The 25351-nt window shown below is 31.4% G+C and overlaps 1 protein-coding gene across 2 annotated transcripts in view; it reads right to left on the bottom strand.

Moving 5' to 3' along the window:
• The window catches only part of LOC145259121 (nucleolar protein 4-like), a 1685616-nt gene that overhangs the window by 1519407 nt on the left and 140858 nt on the right, over positions 1 to 25351 (bottom strand). The gene's annotated exons all lie outside the window — the stretch shown is intronic.

The following is a 25351-nucleotide window of genomic DNA, read 5'->3' as shown; positions in this document are numbered from 1 at the left end:
ATTTATCAGAACGTTGTAACTAAAAAGTGAGCACCATTTTCAAATGTCGAAATAATGATTTCGTTTTAATTTTTTTTAATAATCTGTTTAATTAGTGTCCAATCAATAATAATCCAGTGAAAAAAAATCCAAAAACCTATAAGTATAGAAATTAAGCATGTTAACTCTTTTCATAAATGATTTTTTAAAAAAAGTAACAGAACAATTTATTGATAATTTGTCACGTGTACAAACATTTATTTATTTACGTAGGCTTAACTCTTTTCATGAATAAGAAAAGTTTTACTCTTTAAGAATAATAAAAGGAAAAAGTTACTGAACATTTATAAAAGGAAAAATAATTCCTCACGTACTTACTTCTTTTCATGAAGGCCAGAGGAATAGTTGGCCGAAAAGTCGTGAAACAACAACTAATAAAGATGAGAATAATAGTCCTCAATAAATAAAAATGGTGCTAATGCAGAGAGCGATCCGCGCTATTTTTTAAATCATATTTCCACGTTTAATTACATTTTTACGATATGTTTTTTTTTATTTAATTGTAAGGTTAAAGTACAGAATAGGTACAAAACATCCTCCCCTCCCCATGTTAAGAATGAATTTTTAAATAATAACATTATTTCAGCACGGATCACTCTCTGCATGAGTATCATAAAAAATTAATACAAAAAATACTTATCTCAATCAGTGAAAGGCTAATTTATACTGGAAATAAAATGGCGATAATCTCGCAGTTACGAAAAATATTTTTTATTTAATTTAATATTTTTATAATTCGCAATGTTAAATTATTTTAATAACATGCAAACATTCCTTGACTTTAAAAATAGAATTTCTGAAAATTTCAATTAAATTGGTAACGTAGAAATATTGTTTTAGTCGCTTTTAACGAACCAAACATTACATTTATATATATATATATATATATATATATATATATATATATATATATATATATGTATGTGTGTGTATGTGTATGTGTATTTATGTTTGTATAGAAAATTTGAGTAAAGTTATGTATAATTACAAGAAAATGTATTGATTTATAAAGGAGTACATGTGATTATTAAGGTGTTTTCCTTAACCAATGGATTTCACGTTAATGGTTTGTGTATCTGATGAAAATTTGAGTAAAATTGTGTATCATTACAAGAAAATACATTGTTTTATAAAGGAATACAGGTGATTATTAAAGTATTTTTCGTTAACCGATGGCTTTTACACAAATTGTTTATATAATCAAAGAAAATGTTGTTAGAAAAATAGGTTTGGGCAATTATCATTTTATTTTTCTTAATAGTACACAAATCTAAAATGAAAAATTGAAAATTCTATTTTCTCTCAATGTTTTTTGCCAATTAGGTAAATATTTTTCTGCCAGTTCATTTTTGGGTGTTTGTTTTTTTAATATTTTGAGGCCGACTCACCTCGACGTCTCCCAATTTTTCTCTATTTCTTTTCTTCTCCTTGCTTCTTTATATATTTATCGTTCTCTCTCTCCCTCTCTCTCTCTCTTTCTAGTTTGTGTGCCTGTGTATGTGTTGTTTAAATTAGTGTGAATGATGTAAGTGAACTTTATAGTTATAAAATAAATATGATTTAAGTGAACGTTATAAAATAAAAATATGTATTTTAAATAAGACCTAATCACAATATCTTGACAGAGGCAGATGCGATTTCATAGTTCACGATAGTATCCATCACACCACTCATATAGCATCGGTTGTGTCAGTAACAGTTTCTATATTACATATAAGATGACTGATAGGAATCAGAATGAGGTCTGCTAAGTTCAATGTCTTCATTAAAGCTCGTTCGAGTAACTTTAAACCAACAAAGAATTTCCTTTGAAACTTGTAGTCATTCAATTCTCCAGGGGTTCTCAACCGGGGTCCACATGGACCCTAGGGGTTTATGGAATATTTCTGGGGGTCCACAGACAAAACATAACAAAATGGGGGTCCACAACGATATTTTGGTGGTCCATGAAGAAAACCAACTCAGAATAGTTTTTATTATTAAAACTTTAATTTCTACTGTAATTTTGTGTAGTTTCAAGTTATTTTAACTATAATATTTCTATTTACCAGGTTCACCTCAAACATTTACCTTGCACTCTGTTTCTAAACATGTGTTTTATTTGTCGGAAATTTTATAAAAATAGATAGCAATATATATAGTTAGATATTATGAACTGCAATAATTGTATTACCAGCTGTGTATGTATATAATATATACATGTGTTGGTAAAGAATTATTATCACTCTAATTTAGATTATTATTATTGTTATTATTATTATTATTATTTTTATTATTATCATTATTATTATTATTACTTATTATCATTATTATCATAATTATTATAGTTGTTGTAGAATACTTTATTTGCATTAAATTAGTTTTCATTTAAAAATAAAGCTTAATTATATAACATTTCTTTGATTATTAAAACCTCAAAATTTATACTAGTGAAAAATAGACGATTGTCTTTGATCAATAGTTATGAAGGAGTCCACCAAGATAAACAGAAGGGAAAAGGGGTCCATGAGTAAAAAAAAAAGGCTGAGAACCACTGAGTTAAACGAATCATTCCATGTGTAGTCTACATTTTCGGTTCATTCTTTCGAAAAACATTTTTATGCGCCGTCCTCGAGTGATTAATATGTTCCTATTTACAATGCCTCCCCACGGAACAGAGTTAGACACCAGGGTCGTTTTTTTTAACGTGGAGAAAAGGAGCAAAAATAAAAATTGTCTCAGTCCTGAAGGATTTCTCCTCCACTGACAGAGAACAAAAAATTGAAGTGCAGCATCTGAAGAACAGGTACTACATTTTGATCTTGTCCCGAATAATATGTTAACAGAGTTAATGAAAGGTGTGCATCTCTTGCATGGAAGATAAGTTGTTTTTTTCTGAAGATGTTATTTGATATATATATATATATATATATATATAAATATATATATATATATATATATTGCATTAGACTAGCCAATATATAGGGCATAATTACATAGACACTTCGGTTGAATCACGAGAGTTAAGCGACATCGACCCAGGTCACGTTCAGAAGATGCAATATTTCGGAGTAGGCAGTGATGTATGCTGTAAAACAGTCATGTTTTGCTGGAGTAACTGCAGTATATCTTCGGGACAAGATCAAAGTGTAGTATCTGTTCCGACAGATACTGCAAGCAAAGACCATATGTGGGGGCAACCCCACATATAAGACCTTGGTCAATGTAGGAGCAACCCTTCATACCAATTGTCACTATCCAGCTCCCCTACTCCCCGGGGAGTTGGTCCCCATTTCCCGTTCACTCCTCACTTTAAAAATCGGCCTTGTGCCTAATTTGCTCAGTGGGGGGAGCAAATAAATACCTCAAAGTGTAGTATCTGTTTTTCAGATGCTGCACTCCAATTTCTTGTTCTCTGTCAGTGGAAAAGAAGTCCTTCACGACTGAGACAATTTTTATTTTTGTTCCTTTTCTCCACGTTAAAAACGACCCTGGTGTCTAACTCTGTCCTGTGGGGAGGCATTGTAAATAGGAACTGCAGTATATTGTTCAAATTATTTAGCTTTAACAGGATACGCATGCAACTGGGGATTTCTTTAATTTATATTCCTTAGAAACTATCTCCGAATGAGAAAAACATGCTTAATCCATCCCATTCAGAGAACCTACTAGGTAAGTAGATTATGCAGCCTAGATTATCAGATATTTAAAAGAAATGAAATCGGTCCTGTAATCAGATGGGTTTATTTCTAAAACCCGAAGGTGTATTTTAAAAACTTGTAAGGTACGAGAATATATAGGGATAAAGGAATTGTGCATAAACCACAGGCACAAATAGGAAAGATATAATAAATATAAATTATTTACAAAAATATATAGCGGCCGAAATTCGATTTAATTTGTTAAATATATTCTTAAGTATGTAATAAGCTAAACAACACATATTTTACGAAATATGTCTTCCTCTCTCTCTCTCTCTCTCTCTCTCTCTCTCTCTCTCTCTCTCTCTCTATATATATATATATATATATATATATATATATATATATATATACATGTATATGCATATTATATATACATATATATATATATATATATATATATATATAATTTGTGCTCGGTATATGTCTGTAAATGTATATCTAGAGAGAGAGAGAGAGAGAGAGAGAGAGAGAGAGAGAGAGAGAGAAAGAAAGTTTTACCTATATTATTGGATTTGTTTTGGTATAGACCTTGACTACATATACACTCTCACGCACACATACATATTCCATGTATGTATGTATGTATATATATATATATATATGAATATAAATATATATGTATATATATATTAGATGTATATATATATATACCCATATATACATGTATAATATATATAAATATATATATATATATATATATATATGTATGGATATGTATATATATGTTCAAATATGTATATGTATGCATATATCTGCATACATATGTAATTATATATATATATATATATATATATATATATATATATATATATACATCGATTTAACTTACTTGTATCTTTCCATTAATTCCCCACCCACTTACGCAGTACCCACATCCCGCTACTGATATTTCAATCATAAAATGGACTTGGCCGTGATTTCAACTATTCACCGAATGATATATGAGTTTAATTTTTAAGAAGTGCACGTTACTAATAATATTCTGCCACGCCCGCATCATTACCCGCGTTTTCTCTGACCTTGGAGTTATGCGAGAAAATACAACAAATATAAATGCTTCAAGATAAAAGAATGACAGAAATTCATTTCATAGAGCGACATTCTAAAGCATTTTTGTCCATTTCCGTCGACTGAGAATGGAATCATTTCCTGGTTCAGCGTTTTATATAATCGCCTTCCGATGTCTTTATTGAAGAGTAAAAAAAAAAAATGTCGTATATTGCGGGTCACTTCCTCCATTCATTCCAAATCAAAGCATTCGTCTACGGCGTTGTTGGAATTATAACAATGTAGAAGGCCACATCACCCGCGATTCTTATTTTTGAAAACGAATACAAGTTATTGTAGCATGGTATATGATAGGGTAACAAATTGAACATGTTGGATTGTCGGATTTTTATCACTTGGAAATGTCTAAATTATATGCGTAACGGGTATATATATTCTGTAAGCATATAATTAGCTTATTAAAAATATGTAATTGATCACGTTGTCGGTCGCAGGCCTAATCTTTTAGACATATAACTTTTGTTATAATGCTGACACGAAACGATGACCTGAACGTATCAACAATACGTTTACAGATGGGTGGGACAAATGAATGCTTGTACATACCGATGAGAGGAATACGAGTTCGATGATGAATAATGAAGAAAAGGTATATCATAGCGGTTTATATAATAGACCTTCTGTACACTTAATATATCGAGTGATAATGGTATGTTGAACAGTTGTGGACAGTACATATAAAACACTTAATTTAAAACAAAGAAACACATACCTAATTATATACAGACAACATGACACAACAGTTTTATTTATATATAACAACACTTATTTTTTAGTTCAGGCTGGACATCTTTTAAGATTACAACCCTCTGTTCACATTTTGGCTATCTGAGAATACGCCGCTTCCTAGCGTCATAAGAGCGAAATCTTTTCACGGCTTCTAAGACCCCTATCTGTCTAACTGCAATTTACTCACTTAGTTTGTACCTATTTAAACTAATCCGTTGTGCTTACGTGATTCGGATACACAAACAACTAACCGGGTGACTAATCATTCACATTCAGATTTTCTCTGGCACAACTTTATTGTTTTTATCTCTAGGTTTTAAAAGCTATTGTTTATATCCACCACATTCTTTTCTAGTTATTGGTTCGTAGTTAACGTAACTGTTTAACTACACATTCCTTTTCCTCAAAACATTCTCTTTTCATACCTTTTTCTACATAACAGTAAACAAAATAATTACAATAATAGTCGCTATCTAGCATTTTAACTTTTAATAATAATAGTCGATTTTTTTCGAAATCGACTATCAGCAAGGCAATCCAGTGTAACGCCGGCATATCTAACCTAAATAACATTGTCTTATGAATTTTACCTATACCCAAATATTTTAATTTTGTATGAATCTTTAAAGGTAGATCTGATAATTCGTGTTATTTGGTTTATTTGGACTATTCTTCTTATCTTAAGTACTTTTATTATAACCTTTCGGTCAATGTTACCTTTTACCGCAAGGCAAAGTGGATAGAGTATGTAGTAAAATTCAGTTGTAAGTTACACACCTCTCCGTTGAAGGTTCAATCCTTAGTGCGGGCAACACTAAAAATACAATTGCGAATAACGTAGGCCTTCTACATAGTCATGGACGAGCCGGGACGAGAGCAAGAACTCCCCGAATATTAAAAAAAGGTGCCGTGCACATTCACAATAAAAATTCTGAGATTGACAAGTAAGTTTCCGAGTTTGTCAAGATACACCTCAAGTAGGCCGGAGGTTACATCGACCGAAAGGTTGTGAAATTAACACGCAAGATGAGAACATAAGTCAGAATAATTCAAATAACGTGTATTGTGATAATTCTAATTTGTTTAGTTTCAATTAAATTTGAGAAAATAAATATCGATATTATCGATTTTACTTCTAGTGTAACTGATTGTGTATACATGTACGCAAATGCTTGCACAATGGCGTTACCAGTAGAAAAAAGATTACAAAAACGAAAAAGAGAACTTTCGAACTAACGATCATATTAGAGACGTGGATGATGTTCGAGAACATGTTATTGACGTGGTGGATAAGGTCACAGTCGTAACGAGAAGTCACGCGCAGCAGGAGAATGGAGAAATAAATGCCTACGTTCCAACGGGAAAAGGCGAGTTAAAGTGATTTCCTATTCTTCGTATAGTTTGCGGCTTAGGTAATTTTACACTAAATGAAAATAAATGTAATTTATGTACGATTATATTAATTTATCTACCTGTTATATTAATTTATCTACATGTTATATTAATTTATCTATCTGTTATATTAATTTATCTACATGCTATATTAATTTATCTACATGTTATATTAATTTATCTACCTGTTATATTAATTTATCTACATGTTATATTAATTTATCTACATGTTATATTAATTTATCTACCTGTTACATTAATTTATCTAGATGTTATATTTATTTATCTACATGTTATATCAATTTATCTACATGTTATGTTCATTTACCTACATGCTATATTAATTCATCTACATGTTATATTAATTTATCTACATGTTATCTTAATTTATCTACCTTTTATATTAATTTATCTACATGTTATATTAATTTATCTACATGTTATATGAATGTGTCTACCTTTTATATCAACTTATCTACATGTTATATTTATTTATCTACATGTTATATGAAATTATCTACATGTTATATTAATTTATCTGCATGTTATATGAATGTATCTTCCTTTTATATCAATTTATCTACCTGTTCTATTAATTCATCTACCTGTTGTATTTTGTAATCTACATAATATTGATTACTTTTCAATCATACTTCAATCGTTTTTTTTTATTACATTAAAAGAAAACTTAAGATAAAAAAAATAGTGTTTGTTTACATAAATGTAATTAGCTTAATACGGTTTATTGAATACAGTTTCATTTGATGCTAACGTGGCTGTAGCAATAACCAAACACTTCCACCTTTAAAAAAGTGCCCGACATTCCAAGATTCTGCATGTTTTCATTTCAACTTCCGGTTTCCATTGGTATGAGCGTTACATCACATCACGAGTCAATGACGCAATTTGCGGCATACATCCAATCGCAAAAATTAACCGGCTTATAAGTAATTCATTTTTTATGGAATTATAATTTGTAACACCAATTGGTGTGGATCCAGATACGACTGTAATCATGTAATCATTACTTTATCGAGATGTTTTTTTTCTGTATTAAAAACATCAAACTTCTCTGATCAAAAGTCTGTTATCTAGCCAGTTATATTATATGATGATTTACTTCGGGTTTTCCATATAGAAGTTACGGTTTGTCGGCATTTACCCGTTATACAAACATAAAGAGTTCCATTAAGTTTCCCTCAGATCTCACTATCTTTATAACGCTATATGGAAAAGGTTCCCCATATCTTTGTGAATCATCAATAATCCAACTTGATTCTTTATTGTTCTTTTTTACTCTAATATAACAAGATCTATAATAAAAATTGTTTACATATTTCTACATGCAGTTAGTGGTCTAACATTAATGATATCATTGATATCTGGTACGGTGTATCTTCCGTGCGTTTTCTTTTTTATTTGGAGAGAGGAGTTATGTGTTGATATTTTTGCCCGATAACATATATACTATTTTTTCTGGATTTTTAATTTTTAAAAAATTCCCAGTTTTCCCTTTTTTTCTGCTAATCAAGTTGAATGATGTATCATCCTTTCTTCTTAGCTCACACAACAGTTATATTTTAGGAGGAAAAGCAATTTTCGCTTCGTGCTTTTTTAAACTATCGTTATAGACTTTATGATCCTATATCACCTGCTGTTACGTTTGGATATATATTTCTGTATCTATCCTTTTGTGTCTGAAGTTTTTTTTATGTATTTCCAAGATATATATATATATGTGTGTGTGTGTGTGTGTGTGTGTGTGTGTGTGTGTGTATGTGTGTGTATATATATGTGTGTGTGTGTGCGTGTGTGTGTATATATACGCGTGTTTAAAGGTAACTAACCAGTCAAGCTACGCTGATGAGAGGTATTTACTTTGAAACACGCGTGTACGTAGATTACTGTTTTAAAAAATAATAAGTAAATAAAATGTTATATATGCCCAAACAAATTATGGGCGACTTTCTAAGTAAATAAAAAGTGAGCTTCGAGACAAAGCCATTATTTAACCGTATTTCTCGTTTGAAAAAAAAACAACAACAAATATGTATACATATGTGTGTGTGTGTGTGTGTGTGTGTGTGTGTGTGTGTGTGTGTGTGTGTGTGTGTGTGTGTGTGTATGTATACCGGTAGCAAGTGCATTTTCAAACAGGATGACAGGTTTGAAATTTCCGGGAGAATCGACTTCAGTTTTACGATTCATGTATACATACACGCGCATTTACACCCTATCTTACTCGTATCAATCCTCGTTATAATAACGTGCATTACAAAATCCGTTCGGAGCACAGTTAGATATAATTATGCAAACGCACCCACACACGTATATATATATATATATATATATATATATATATATATATATATATATATATATATATATATATATATATTACCCATTCTTCTGTGTCTTTTTTTCTTTTCTTTCTTTCCTCGGAATTTTTTTTTTCTGTCTAATCCCTCATTTATCTCTCTAAATTCTCTTTTTTGAAATAGAACAGGTGGCCTATACCCTGTTGATATTTGCAAGGACCATTTCAAAAACTGTCATCTTTATTTTATATTGAGAGATTAAACTTTTCTGATACACAAGAATTTGCGACATCTGGAATTATTATCAAGTGTAAACCACATCTTACTCCGTGTTTTCCCGCAAGGCAAGCCGGTGTCGCCCAGCATAAAAATTAGCGTCACATATCAACAAACCATCAAATGCCACGTTGTCGCATAAAAGGAACAGTTGACTTACTCAAGATTGTCATGAATACATTTAATTGCGTAACCAGTTTTAACTGCGACTTTCACTTGAAGAATTGCACTTTTACATACTTTTCTTTCCTGGGGATTCAAGAAAAGCGACTAACTCTCATTATAAAATCAACGCTTTTCAGACTAACTTGTAAAAGGTTGTCTAATCACCCATTCTCCAACGTGCACGACGATCAAGTTTTTTGCGGTTTTCAAAAGCTAAGTTTATAATGGCAAGGGCAATGAGAGACTAGAAGCACCTGCCATATGTACCATATATATATATATATATATATATATATATATATATATATATATATATATATATATATATTATTTTTTTATTACCGTTTATCTGATATTAGATAAAACGGTAATAGAACATAATAAAAAGTAAATTCTAGTAAAGTAAAAAATAAGATTTTTTAGACTTAAAATATTGCAGCTAAAAATAAAATTTGAATATTGATAAATATTTTATTTATTATTTGCATATGTTGTTGTTTATTGTTGAGTTAGAAAGGGTGTCAGTCACTGGATTGAACTTATTTCCACCTATTATTTGCATATATTTATGTAGTGAAAATTGTTTGAATAAAATTAATTCATTAGTTAGTTAGTTAGTAGATGGAATTAATAATTTTATAATTTACATAAAAATGAATTAAATGATCCTAATTATGATATAATAAAATTATTAAATTTTATTTTTAGCTGCAATATTTTAAGTCTAAAAAATTCTTTTTTTTTACTTTACTAGAATATCTTGTTCTTTACTTTTCCAGGTTGAATTTCTTGTCCTTTACTTTTCCAGGTTTAATAAAATCTTTAGAATATTACTTTTCTTGCGCGCATTTTTCCATATAATCCATGATTTTTCCAGGCATTGCTATTGTATTAATATATAAATTTATAATATTTATTAATGATTGTCAAAAAAAATTAGCTCTCAAACACACATTTATGCAATATTTATCATTCAATCACAGTAGTTTCGAGCCAGGGTCTCTACCTAGACTGCGGTTCATGAATTCGTGATCTATATATAGCGTAAACTAACAAAAAAAGATGATGGCACTCGGTGTATTTTTAGATATCGTTGGAGCTTTTGACAACATACCCTCCAGTAGTATGTTCAAGTCGCTACGAGAACTCAATGTGCCACCAGTACTCATCCGATAGATTGAGTATATGGTGAGGCACAGAACAGTTCAAGTAGAACTATTGAGGGCAACTGTTAAAAGGGAAGTAGTTAAATGAAATCCCCAAAGTCGGATTTTATCACCTTTAATATGGAACTGTATGCTGAATCCTCTTTTAAAGGAGTTTAAAAATAGGAATATTTATGCCCAGGCTGATGCTGATGACATCGCAGTGCTGGTCGCGGGTTCAAAAGCATCATTGGTCAGACGCATTGCCAAAATGGCATTAAATATTCCTAATAAATGGTCTAATCGAAATGAATTAGAATTCAGTAGCCATAAAACAGAAATGGTCTTGTTTACATATAAAAGGAATTGCCAACTTGGTGGCCTTTTTCTGAGTGGACAGAAATTGAAACTTTCGCAGGAGGCAAGGCTGTTAGGGGTAATCCTTGACAGTAAGCTAACCAGGAAAAGCCACATAGAAAAGATTTCCTCCAAGGCGACTGCAGCCCTTATGCAATGCAAACAAATTGTGGGGAAAACCTGGGCAGTTAACCCGCATGTAATGAGGTGGATATACATTGCTATGGTATGTCCCATTTTGTCGTATGCATGTGTTTCCTGGATCCGCGGGGCAGAGAAACTGTACTTGAGGAAGAAACTCCAGAAGGTACAAAGACTTGCTTGTTTAATGACTTCTTCAGCATATCCGAGCACACCTACTGGAGCATTGGAGATGTTGTTGAATATCCCCCCGATTAAAGAATTCCTGAAGGCAGAAGCGATACGGGGATCCTATAGAATAGATCTCATGGGTCTGTGGTGGTCAAGATCTGTTGGGACTACTGGAAAAACAAAGAGTCACGTGGATTTGTGTAATGAGGCTAGGAAGGAACTACCGCTCTTGCATGTGCCGGGTGACCTTATGACTAAAACCAGATCATTTGAAAAGCATTTCACATGTATGGTTTATGACAGAACAGGCGCAAGAGATTACGAAAAAGAGCTGGAAAGCAACGTAATCAAATGCTATACTGATGGATCTAAAATAAATGATAGGATTGGTGCGAGTGTTTATATAGAATACTCAAACCACCTCACCTGTCAAAAATCTTATTATCTTGGTAAACTGAGTCATGAGCTGGCACCATTGGATGAGTACCAAACACCACCCCCGCCTTCACCGAAGAGCAGGATCTCAGACCTAAGTCTGACAAGTCAGCTCTAACATTCGGTAAACATCACGACAAAAACCGAAGAAGAAGGAGAGATAGCGCACATTTAAGGCTTTTGAATCTGAGGTTCTGATCATGGAAGAGGTTCAGCAACAGGAAATAGCTATCCTTTCAGATAGTCAGGCAGCTATTAAAGCATTGGAGAATAGTACGGTAAGATCCCAAACCGTACTGTGCTGCATTGGAAATTTAAATCATCTAGGAAAAGAAAACCGCATATCTATTTCATAAGGAGAGTTAAAAAAAAATTAGTTATTAAAAAAAAGTTCGGTTTTTTAATTATAAAAAAAAAAAACGATACTCGGGATTGAACCTAAAATCTTTCCACAAACCTCCGGTACTCTAACCGTTACGCTAACATGTCATAGTGGCAAAATCGCAGTAAGAAATATTTATATACAAAAAAAAAGTTATGCAAAATAAAAAAAAAAACGTTAGTCACTTATGTATGTACTTACTCTCCTGTTTGTGAACCCACATATTTTGTTGTAACTTTTTTTCTACTGAACCAATTTTCGAATTTTTTTTTTCAAAATGTAGCTAATGAGGTGTTCTATCAAACTGTATAACCTGTTCGAAATTTGGTTGCGAACTGAATTAGTGGTGGGGGTTTGAATGTATCTCGATTCATTCAATTTCGGACATAAGCATATATTCAACCACTACCGTGGTTGAATGATATATATATATATATATATATATATATATATATATATATGTTTTATTTTTTATTACCCTTTTATCTGAATACTATATAATATTCAAAATAAAACGCATATTTGCTCTGCAATAGTATTGGGCACTCTCTTCAGGAGTTACTATTTACCATTTTTACCATATATATATATATATATGTGTGTGTGTGTGTGTGTGTGTGTATTAAAATACTCGGACTAGGCCGGATAATATTAATTATTAGGCAAAAACTACTTTTACTATTTTGTATGACCATTTCCTGATTAAATTCGACATATAATTATGCTAAATCCTTATTCGATAATCTTGATTGCAATTTTTACTAAACCTCTTTACATTATTTTGAATTTAGAAAATGTCGAAATCTCAAGGTATGTATATCTTGTTGCAATTGCGTTTAATGACTATTTATCATGTCAGTGGAAGTTTTTAAAATGAAGGTTGAGCATATAGTTTGCCCTTAAATTACGTTTAAGGACCGGACATTAAAGCCAAATTTAGAAATGGATGTCTTATACCTTACGAAATAATTTCACAAAAATCGAAAGTATCGGTTTTTTTCATGAAATGGGTCTACTCTATTTTTATCTAATTTTATATAAGTAAAATTCAACTAAATATATCTAACTTTCGAATTAATTAAGCTTAGCAGGTGTGTTCTAAAATTTACAATGTTCTGTTAATTAGTCTTGGAGTGAGTCATATACGTATAACTAGATAAACATAAAGACTAATAAACGGTTACATAGCTGGAACTATACTTAGAACCCGGGATACGGTTGCTCTAGGATACGGTCTTCAGGTACCCTGGTTACTATATTTACCCCGCCTTGCGGTGTTATTTATAATGTCATGTGTTATATATTATATTGTATTTTGTTTTTAATTTTTAATGCCGTGTCCCGCGGTTCTACTTACTTCATCTATCTATATGTGTATCTATGTGTGTTAGTTTTACAATTCGTTGTGGATAAAACCGCACCCTGTTGCAAAATTTAATAAATGATATTTGCATGCAAGTTTTAACTTCATTTACCACGGTTCTAGGGTTGGAATCATGCAGGCTTTGACGACCAGCATCATTAAGATGCAATGAATGAGAGTATATTAAAGGGCTTCAACGTCATGCTAAGGGTGTGGTCAACTTATCCCATCCTATATGATAACATTAATTTTCATGTTACAATTTACAGGATAAAATATAGGAGACAAATTAAAATAGTATATTGAAAATATACTTAGACGTTTTCTCGGATCACACTATCGTTGAATGCACATATAATTATTCAATGAGGTGTATATGTCTACAATACATTTCTAAGAAAAGGTTTCCTGTGACAACTTTGCCATAAATGAATAAAACGTAATCAAGGATCCTTAATAACTAAATTAGAACAGATTGGAATTAAAATATGAAAAAAGTAATAACCATGGGCAAGGCACGTGTAGTCGAGAACATATACATACTAAATATCTAAGCTTATAGAAGAAGCGAGGTAATAAAAAATGTATTACAAAACTAATCACTAAAATAATCTGAGAAAATGCAACATTTTACGCAGCAAGTCTATTTCGTTTATGCTATGTGATTCATTTACAATTTCTTTATAAAAATGATTTTGCAATATACTGAATTCAAATACATTCTGGTATTTCTTTAGAAGAAGTTTTATGTAAATCAACATGTAGTCAGTGATGCTATGCAGCTAACCAGCGAATTATATTTATAGTTATATTCATGTATATATATATTAGACCTCGAATAAAAGCAAGATATATATTTATTATATTAGTAAATGTATTAATATTTTTAAAAGAAAACAGTGCTCATTATACTTTGGATATATAATAAGCTCAATAGGTATAGGTATATTAGAGCTATATTAATATTGAGTATAGCGATTCATAATTGTGTATTACAAATCAGTTTCGAAAGGAAAAACAGACAAAAATATTTTGTTTACTTTTCTTTTGAAACTGATTTTTAATTCCCAATTAATTGAGAATAAAGATTCATAATTGGGAATTAAAAATCAGTTTAAAAAGAAAACATAAACAAAATATTTTTGTCTGTTTTTCCTTTCGAAACTGATTTGTAATACACAATTATGCATCGCTATACTCAATATTAATATAGCTCTAATATACCTATACCTATTGAGCTTATTATATATCCAAAGTATAATGAGCACTGTTTTCTTTTAAAAATATTAATACATTTACTAATATAATAAAATATATCTTACTTTTAAGATTCGAGGTCTAATTCCGTCAGAAAAATATAATCGAATCTTATATAATATATATATATGTGTGTGTGTGTGTGTGTGTGTGTGTGTGTGTGTGTGTGTTAGTCCCCGTCGCGAGAGATCAGAACAAAATGTGTTAAATACTAATAATAACAGATTAACAATAACAAAAACATTCGCTGGCGAGGACTACTATTGATCGAAACCAGTGATACAGTCTTTTTGAAATTTTCATCTCTATTTTTCTCGTTATGTACTGAATATTTGTTAATGAAACCTATATGAAATATTTTCCTTATTAAATTTTAAAGATTTTCTATTCTGAAAGAAGTTTTAAAAAAAGTTAATCTAAAAAAAGTTATTTTAAAGTTTTTGTTAAACAAAAAAATAAGATTTTCTCATTATTCAGACCTGTATTACAAAGATGGGGTTGCAAATTGTGAGTTGTGGTGTGAGGAGAAATACAAACTGAAACAAAGAGAATGTTCAGACCTGTAATAATACAAAGAGGGGGTTGCACATATGGGTAGTGGTGTGAGGAGAAATACAATCTGAAATAAAGATAAGGGGTTTTTTTAAAATAAAATCGTAAAAAGATAAGATACAAGTTAGAAAAGCATTTCATCCAAGGCATGAAATTGTTAAACAAAATGTTTTTACTATAGGCTTTAAAAATAAAGGTACAAGATTCAATCTGAAATGTATTTATCTTCAAAGTGCACTTTTATAAATTTTACAAAGTAAGGTATAAAATATTTAAATTGAATAACAAAAATTACCTTGGATTTATTTTATGTAATGTACATTTTGTTGCAATTTAAAAACATTATCATTTATCTAGCAATTACTGATATAGATATACCATTTTTAATGTTTTTTTTTTAAGTGCAACAGAATGTACATTACATAAAATAAATCCACGGTAATTTTTTGATTCAATTTAAATTAAATTTTTATATGTTACTTTGTAAAATTTATAAATGTGTACTCTGAAGATAAATAAATTTCAAATTGAATCTTGTACCTTTATTTTACTATTTTTTATTGTAAAAACTTTTTGTTTAACAATTTTAATGCCTTGAATGAAATGCTTTTCTAACTTGTATATATATATATATATATATATATATATATATATATACGGCTTATATGTTCATATGTAATTTAACTACTAGTACTTATATAATAAATAACAAAGTTCTTATTTAGAAACTCAATAATGCAAAACTAGAGGGATAAATATATTTCTTAAATGTACTACGTCACCCTGAATAGACACAGGAATATGCGCTCATTTTCAATTGCATACAAATGGTTCAGGCCTACGTATTGCCATAGAAGTTTATAACAGGTCATCAATTATAATTTGCACATCTTCGGCTTAATTAGCGCGTAGAAAAATAATTTTTCAAAAATGTTACAGCCCATGAATAGGACATTTCTTGAGCAAGTAAAATATATTGACTTTATTCCTAAAATATTTTTTGTGAAATTTCTGTGTTATTTTGTCAGACATTGCAGTTTTGTGGTATTTTAAATACACACGCATAATACACACACATACGCACATACATATATATATATATAAATAAAAATATATATGTATATATATATATATGTATATATAATATTTCAATAAAAATGTTATTTTTAAACAGAAATAGATGTAACTAAATTTTTAATTCACTCAGGAAGTCTTACTCAGAAAAAAAAAACCCTGCAATGTCTAGCATCATTTTTAAGGAGTACGTGCAAAATTCTATTTCAAACAAATTGAATTTTACAATGTCAGCCTACTTAGCGTAAACACAAACCTGTTTATCCACGTTGATTAAAAAAAAAACGAAATAAAACTTGGATTCAATATGTTCTTAACAAAAGAACCGAAAAAACGAAATTGGATTTCTTGTAAGATATTTCTAACTTAATATCGGAATGTTTCCATCGAATGTGTCGGTGTAGTCAAAAAGGAGACTGTGTAAGGATGATATATTTTATTGGTAAGATTGAATAAATTTCTTATTGCCTCATGTGCAGTCAAGCTTATAGATCCTGAAAAGTAAACAAAAAATATTGTATGAAAGGAAAGTCTGATATTGAATTAAATACCTTTTATTTATATCATTGAATTGGACCGTTCAGTTAGAAAGGGAATATTTGTACAAGTATTATCCGATGAATAAACTATTAAAGTTAATACAAACTGGTAGTTTTAGGGATGCATTTCATTCCTTTGTTATACTTTCCTCTAAAAATCTACCAACAACCGTGTTTCATACTTAGTAATAGAAGTGTTTCAATACATTTCGAAAAAATATTCTTGTCTCGTGTTCTAGCTATTTAAATTGTTCGTAGTTTTAATCATATGTTCATGATGACACATAATATTTATTCTATTACACACACACACACACACACACATATATATACAGGGTGGAGCGATAAAAGTGTCGCCTAAATAAAACACAACACTACAGCTTTATTTTACAACTTTTTATTGAAAAAAATAATTTCAAGTAAATTATGCTGGCATCTATTCAATGTAGCCGTCTTCAGCCTCTATCAGCTCCTCCGAAACTGGGCACTTGTATTTCCACAAGCGCTGGTGGGAGCTCAGTGAATGCTCCGCGTATAGCGGCGATCAGTGCATTGGGATGTCATTTTCGTGATGTTCGCGACGTATGACCAAACGAAAAACAGTCTGAGTGAGAAGGGTGGACAGTAAGAGAAGGATACAAAGTCGGAACATTCTTTCTGAAGTTTAGCCTAGGCAACTCTGAGCTTGTGGGCCGGCGCCGAGTCCTGCAGTCACGCCCAAGGCTTGCTAGCACTCACTTGATTGCACCAGGGGGTCTACACACTCTTCATAACGTACAGGTACACTTTGGTGTTGACATTCACGCTGATTTCGAAGATGTGAGGTGACATGTTGTGACCCTCACTTGGAACCACACCAAAGATCATAACTGTGGTCGGAAACTTTGTTTTCATCATCTTGGGCAAGTTCCTGTTCTTCGTTGCAATCCAAGAGTGCCGACAATAGTCTTGTTGTCATAACTTGGATCAGTAGCTAGCATGAATTGTACGGCGGCGAATCTCCGGTCAGACTCGTTAAATATTGTGTCATTTGCAGACATGATAGAAGCCTTTTATTGCTCTTGGGATTTGTGCTCAACTTGACGTTGACTTACACGATCTACTACTACTACTACTACTACTACTACTACTACTACTACTACTGCTACTACAACAACAAAAACAACAACAACAAAACAACAACAATAAGGAAACCGTTTTCATCAAACAGAAATAGCCATGTCTTTTCTGGGGCGACAATTTTATAGTTTTCCATTTATGTGTGTAATATATATATATATATATATGTTAGCAATATATGGGAATAAGTTATAAAGTTTAATAGTTTGCTTATCAAATTGTCTACAAATTGGAATAGCAATGAACACACACACATGTACGCACACCTACACGTACATATATGCATACACACACGCACACGCACACACACAGACATATATATATATATATATATATATATATATATATATATATATATATATAAAGAGAGACACACACAGAGTGATAGAGAGAGACACACATACACAGAGTGAGAGAGAGAGAGAGTTTTTATTATACAAACATTTAATCCCAGTTTTGTCCTGTATTGATCACTCTTTAATAATCAAGTTTCATTGGATTTACATCTAGAAACCAATCTATACAACCACTATAAATAAATTAAGCATCCTGACTTTTTCTTAAAATATTCTGCAAAATTTTTTTGTTAATTCTTCATATAAAGATAAATGAATTCTTCTTTTACAATTTAATCGATTATCATAGATTTTGGAAAAAGTCCCCTGTGTGTATGGCGTCCAAATGTGATAAAGTTTATATGTTTTATTTCGTTTTATGCCGACGGTGGTTTCAGTCCATGCGCATTAATTTCTTTTTTGAAAATTCAAACATATCATATTTGCATTAGATTATATATACCAATTATACACAAATTAAGGAAGAATACCCGCATTCCAGTTCCTTTGAAACCTCTAAATATTAAACCTGGAAAATTTAGGCATTTCATAGAATTAAAATTATACATAGAATTTAGAATGAAATTAGACTAAAAAACATTCAGCCAACATGATTCAGTAGCATTATATTCTGATGCAAATCCTTAGAATCAACTTTACTTGCCCTGTATAGAGTTATTAAAATTTGAAAAGCAGGCTCAAATAGGAGCCAGTCTGATATATCGATACTTGATTCGAACTAGCCTATCTTTTCTCTTTGTTCATCTATTTTATTTGTTATTGGCACAAGTATAATTTATTTTTATTCAGTTATATTTTCTAGCAATATTTTGGTTTTGAATAATGTTAGAGTGCAGATTTTATTTCTTACTTTACCTAAAGGGTGGAATTTCAACCTTCATGAAAATAAAGTTCTGACTTTTCCCTATTTGCCTATGCGGCATATTGACATTGATACAACAGTTCTAGTTTTATCAGCGAACTTAAGTAACGTTGAGCGTCATCACTACCAGATGGGTGAATTCCAACAAATACTGGAAGACACATGGAAGTCACCTTTGTGCGTGTGCCACTGACCCCCGTCACAGCCTCTTTCATTTCCTCAATTGTTTCAGAACGACAGCCTCAAAGGTTTGTATTGAGCTTAAGGAATAACGAAAAGTAAGGTCTTAGTCCAATAGCCTGTGGTTGACTGGTGCATTGCCGCAAAACATCTGCATCTTAAATTCCTCCCGGACAACTGGTTGTATAGTTCTCACACTTAAATCAAGCTGTGCACTTATTTTCTCTATTAAGCACACGACATTCCTTATCTATGAATGTTTTTATTTGGCCAACTAACTCTGGTTTTCTGACTTCTGTACTCCTCACACACATCTCACAGACTCACTCCTTTCCTTGAATCTTTTATGTCACTCATAAACTGATGCTCACTTAATGCAAGATTGTCCAAAAGCAGTCTGAAGCATAATATACGTTTCTGTGACATTTTCCCAAGTCATTACACACCAATAAAGAAAGATTCCCATGCCTAAAGAAATAATATGGAAAGGACAAAAATATACAGGGTTCATTCAAGAATTTCCCATATCTGGCTGACAGAAGAGATGCTCATATGATTGTCGTTCAAAGGTCAAGATAAACATGAATGAAAACAACAATTAAATATTATGTATAGAATAAATCGGTATAACTAATTTGAACGGCGAACTACGACCATAGTAGCTAAGTGAAACCATAATTAAACTTAGATATCTGATTGAGGTGAAGATAATACATCATCTTGTTCATTTGAACTTGCATTTAATATGCTAAAAGATCATAAAATAGACATAACAATAAGTGTTTAATCTATTCCCATGACCGAACAAGTCTCCGTTTAGAAAATGATAGAATAGTTTTAACATTTACTGTTGTCGCTCGTTTCCACCGTATGGTGTTTTCTATTTAGTAAAGCATAGGCGCGAGAAAACACCCGCAATTCCAGACCACGTCCCTAAGGGTAGAACAGCTTACGCACATGCAATATCTCGTCATCCCTCGTAAAACGTGCACAACAAGAACTCGACCATCTATAACCACTGCCGATAATTTTTTCTTCCTTTGTGTACATAAAACAACAAAAATAGGAATTTCCACCAAGAAAGTTCATTTCCTGAAATTATACATCTGTAATCAGTTTAAAATACTCCTATTGACAAATACTTCCGTTAAAATAGATTACTGTTGCCACATCTGGTCGAGCGCTGTTCGGCGCGCCATATGTTGTAGTGCGTCCAAAACCGGTTTAGAATCCTAGTAGATGATGCCTTATTTCTCCCCTGAAACCTCTTTCCAACAGAAGAGAGGATGCGAGTATATCTTTGCTCTATCGTTATTTTCATCGCACGCCCTCGACTGAGCTCCGATCTATTGTTCGCCTTGCCAACCTTTCACAAAAAATAGTTGACACGTTACAACCATTATAAACAATTTCTTCACAGTCTATATATGTACCTAAATCTAAACACATATTCCATGAACGGAGTTTCTTTCTTATAACTACGCGCCTGTAGAATACTGTTTCACTGATGTGCTTCACGATTGATTAAAATATGGTAGCCTTTCAGTCCAATGTAAACAAGTTTTTGTGAAGCCTCCCCTTTAAATAATAAATTTCTATCAAAATTTATACCAATAACGACTACTATACTACAACCTACCATTCATTAACCCTTATCCTCGAGTGGACTTCGGGCCTTGAAAGTGGGGGTCCTTCGTAAAAAAGACAATTAAATTAATATTGACACACATTTTTCTTCTTAAATAATAACATTCTGCCAATGCACGCATTCTCGTCAGTATTCACATGCACATTGTTCAACTGATGATTTTATTAACGCTTATACTCGAGTGGCTTCTTTATGTCTATAAATAGAGAACTATTACTATAAAAAACACACTCTTAACTACAGACCACTGGATCGTGTGCTCCAGCTAGTTTATATTCTATTGGCTTATTGTTTAACAGTAGTCTATTTCAAGCAACCGTATATGTGTATTTGCCCCTTTGATTAAAAAAGAAAATACAGAAAGAAAATATGGCTTGCCGATCTCCGTAATAAAAGGACGAGAAATTAAAATTTATGTAAAATCGTTCGAACTTTACATCTCTTTTCTGTAAAAAGAGTTACATGCAAACAAATGTGAATAGATCTTAAACATCAACGATCCGCTGTATTTGTCCCATTGGTAAGCAGCCAAATGGGGGAGCGTGGACATGCGTAATGTGATGGTATCTCTCGTCTCACAATGTTTTGGTTGGAAAAAACTATGAATTAATATTCACAAGGTTGAAGGAGACATTGCGATTAACATAGAGACATAGAGATTTTATTGTATTAAATGCGCCCAAGCTTATTCACCAGGTTCTCACAAAGAAATATTGCAGATGAAGAGTTTTATAGTTTTTTTTTTTTTTTGAAAAGTACGACCAGAAATAAATCAGTTAAAATCAATCTAAATATTAATTTAATGCAATCGACACAACCTCTGTGCCTAACTGGGACACACTGAGTATTTATGCAAGCATATATAGATACATATACATTTATATTAGTTGCCTGGCAAGCCGAAGCAGCAAAACTGAAGCTGCCACGCAGAACACAATCGTACAATATAGGGGAATTTGGACATATGTATTGATTTAAACATATAGGTTCTTTTTTTTACCAATTTTCATGAAATATTAACAATAAAATTATATTATAATCTTCAAAAAGATTGCTGATTTTCATGTAGTTTCTCCCCATAAAACCAAAGATATGAGCATTCCAATATTAGATTTGGCTACCAGTATAGATACACCAACTTTTTTGGGAAATTTTATAAGTTCCAAATCTCAGCGACAATTGATCAGAATTTAGCAGATTAAGCCTCGTTGGAAAGCTAATGACCTTAGTCATGTAGTAGGCCATGTGACATTTGTCCTTAAAGTCGCACATTAAGGGGATAATCCATCATCCAGAGCCTATTTTAGCACGTTTTACTGGCATAAAATATTTTAATGGTAGTCATTTGTTTTCCTAGTTTTACATATTAACTATAAAATATCTGATATTTCCCCAAAACATCTGGCCTTGATGGAGAGGAGACTAAAACGTGCTTCCATGGTTTCAAATGAACTTAAATAACAGCAACAGAAGACTCGATTCCAAATATTTCTCATATGTTATATCGCCCCTCCTTAGTTTTCATAAATAAAGTGAATTTCACAGTGTATAAGGATTATTTGATACTGAAGATATTCATAATCGTACCCTATTTCTAAAAGAGGGGAGATATAACATATCAGAGATATAACCCTGTGTGCAACCCTATTCCCTATCCTATTTCACCTGGCAAAAACTCTCTCAGAGTAAAATCCTTTTTTTTTCCATTATACACCATTAGCATTCGCATCCTTGCAAGCTGCGACATAATACAATCCACACTGCTCAACGACAGTAACAAAAAATCGATAAAAAGACAATCTTTCCTGTCCGACAGGAGAAGTATGGAGGGGCGATCCTCAATGGATATTGATCCAACGGTGATCCGCATTTTGGGTTGTTGTAGTTGCTTAAGCAAGATTGTTTGTTGGGCGAAAAGAGAGGCTTTTGTGGGCGAATGCAAAAGCGGAACAACAAAACGAGCCAGGGCAGAACGAAGATGACTGGAAAATAAACAACTACAAAATACAGTAAAAAAAAACGCAAAAGCAAAAAATAACTATAGAAGATTGTGGTGGTCTGGAAAAAAAGATGAATATGCATCGAATCGTCACGTCAAGCTAGCAAAACGTGACTTATTAGATAAGATAAAATAAAGAGAGATACGTTTATACGAAGAGGTATGAAATCTCATGCAGATAATAAGGAGTATCAAATTGTTTCGGCTCCATCCGATCGTTTCATGAGCACATGTAAAAAGTAAAGTTATTTGGTGTATGTAAAATTAAATCAATTGTTCTGTAGCCGTCGTTGTTTACACATCGCCACCCAAAGTCAAAATGCGTAAACACATTTGTACGCATATCGTCTGCGCATAAAGCACCTTGGATAAAAAACAAATAATTATATTTTTGACCTATCACAGAACTTTCTGAATTTATTTGAAATGGTCTTCCTGGGAGACACTTCGATAAAAGCAAGATTTTTAAGTAAACTAATTGAGCCGAAATCCACGGACCACCGTCATCGGTGCCTCTTCGTTGGGCTTCGTGCCTGCTGGCATGTCAACTAACGCAAACTCAACTTACATATCACGACATAAACACCCACACATACACAGACGGTTTGAATCCCTCCCTTCTCACTTGTTCAATTCAACGCCAAACCTATCCAATGAAACATTCCAAACTTCCTCACTGAATTCTCTTTCCAATACGAAATCAAATAAACTATGACTCGTATAAAGAACTTTCAATGAATTTGATTTTTTTCTTTTAATTATAGAGATAGTTTGATTACTTTGTCCTGACCCCTATCCTGCACGGCTCTTAATTAATCGATCCATGTTTTTTTGATATCTCAACTAATGAATTCGCCTTTATTTTTACAAGGACTCTTCGCGAACATCCGTATGTTCTTATAAATGTAAATTTCCATTTTAACATATACAAAAAATATCTCTTTAATGAATACATGACTTCTGAATTGTTGTTTTGTATACTGTGTAACATGTCTTTCGTTTGCGCTACGTTTGATTATAAACCTTGTGAACATTTTCATGTAAATATTTCTCTGAAATTGACTCATCCCCAAAATACATCGTCTAGCACAAAAAAACTTATAGTAATACGTTAAAACTCTATAGATATATGTAAAATCAATATACATGCATAGTATATATATATATACATATATACATATATATATACATACATATATATACATGCATATATATACACATACATATATATATACATGCATATATATATATATACATACATATATATACATATATATACATATATATACATATATATACATATATATGTATTATTATATATTATATACATATATATATATACATATATATATATGCATATATATATACATATATATACATATATATATATACATATATATACATATATATATAATTTTAAGGGCATTAGAACAACAGTCTAAAGAGCAGAGTCTATTTTAATGTATTAGTAAATGCATTAATACAATTAAAAGAAAACAGTGTTCGTTGTAATGTAGATATATGATAAACTCGATAGGCATAGATATCCTAGAGCTATTTCAATATTGAGTAAAATGATTGATACTTTATAATTAAAATTAAAAATTAAAAATCGGTGTGTTCTTCCTTGTAAAACAGATTTCTAATTTGTAATTTTAATTATAAATTTTCAATCATTTTACTCAAGATATATATATATATATATATACATATATATATATATATGCATGTATCTAGATGTGTGCTTATATATCTATACCCCTTTTTAAGGTAAAATATGTAACGTAGTACACTTTTTTGAACGGTTTAAAACATTCTTCATGTAACGTGGTAGTTACATGTGAGTACGGTCCTGACCTTTATATAAAAGTCTCGCAAAGAAACAAAAGAAAATGAATTCGACATGATTTCTTTTTTATTTCAGTTGAAATAAATAACATTTATTAACAGTCGTTTCCAAACAAGCCACCTCACACGTGTGTTCTCAAGCCAGCATTGTAGCATTCTGGATTTTTTTCTCTTTAATATATATATATATATATATATATATATATATATATATATATATATATATATATATATATATATTTCTTCTTTTTCG

Source organism: Euprymna scolopes, chromosome 3, assembly GCF_053919585.1.
Source record: "Euprymna scolopes isolate OS-2025 chromosome 3, ASM5391958v1, whole genome shotgun sequence".
NCBI classification, from domain to species: domain Eukaryota; kingdom Metazoa; phylum Mollusca; class Cephalopoda; order Sepiida; family Sepiolidae; genus Euprymna; species Euprymna scolopes.
The sequence above is the reverse complement of the archived record's forward strand: the minus strand, read 5'-3'. Positions and strand labels throughout refer to the sequence as shown.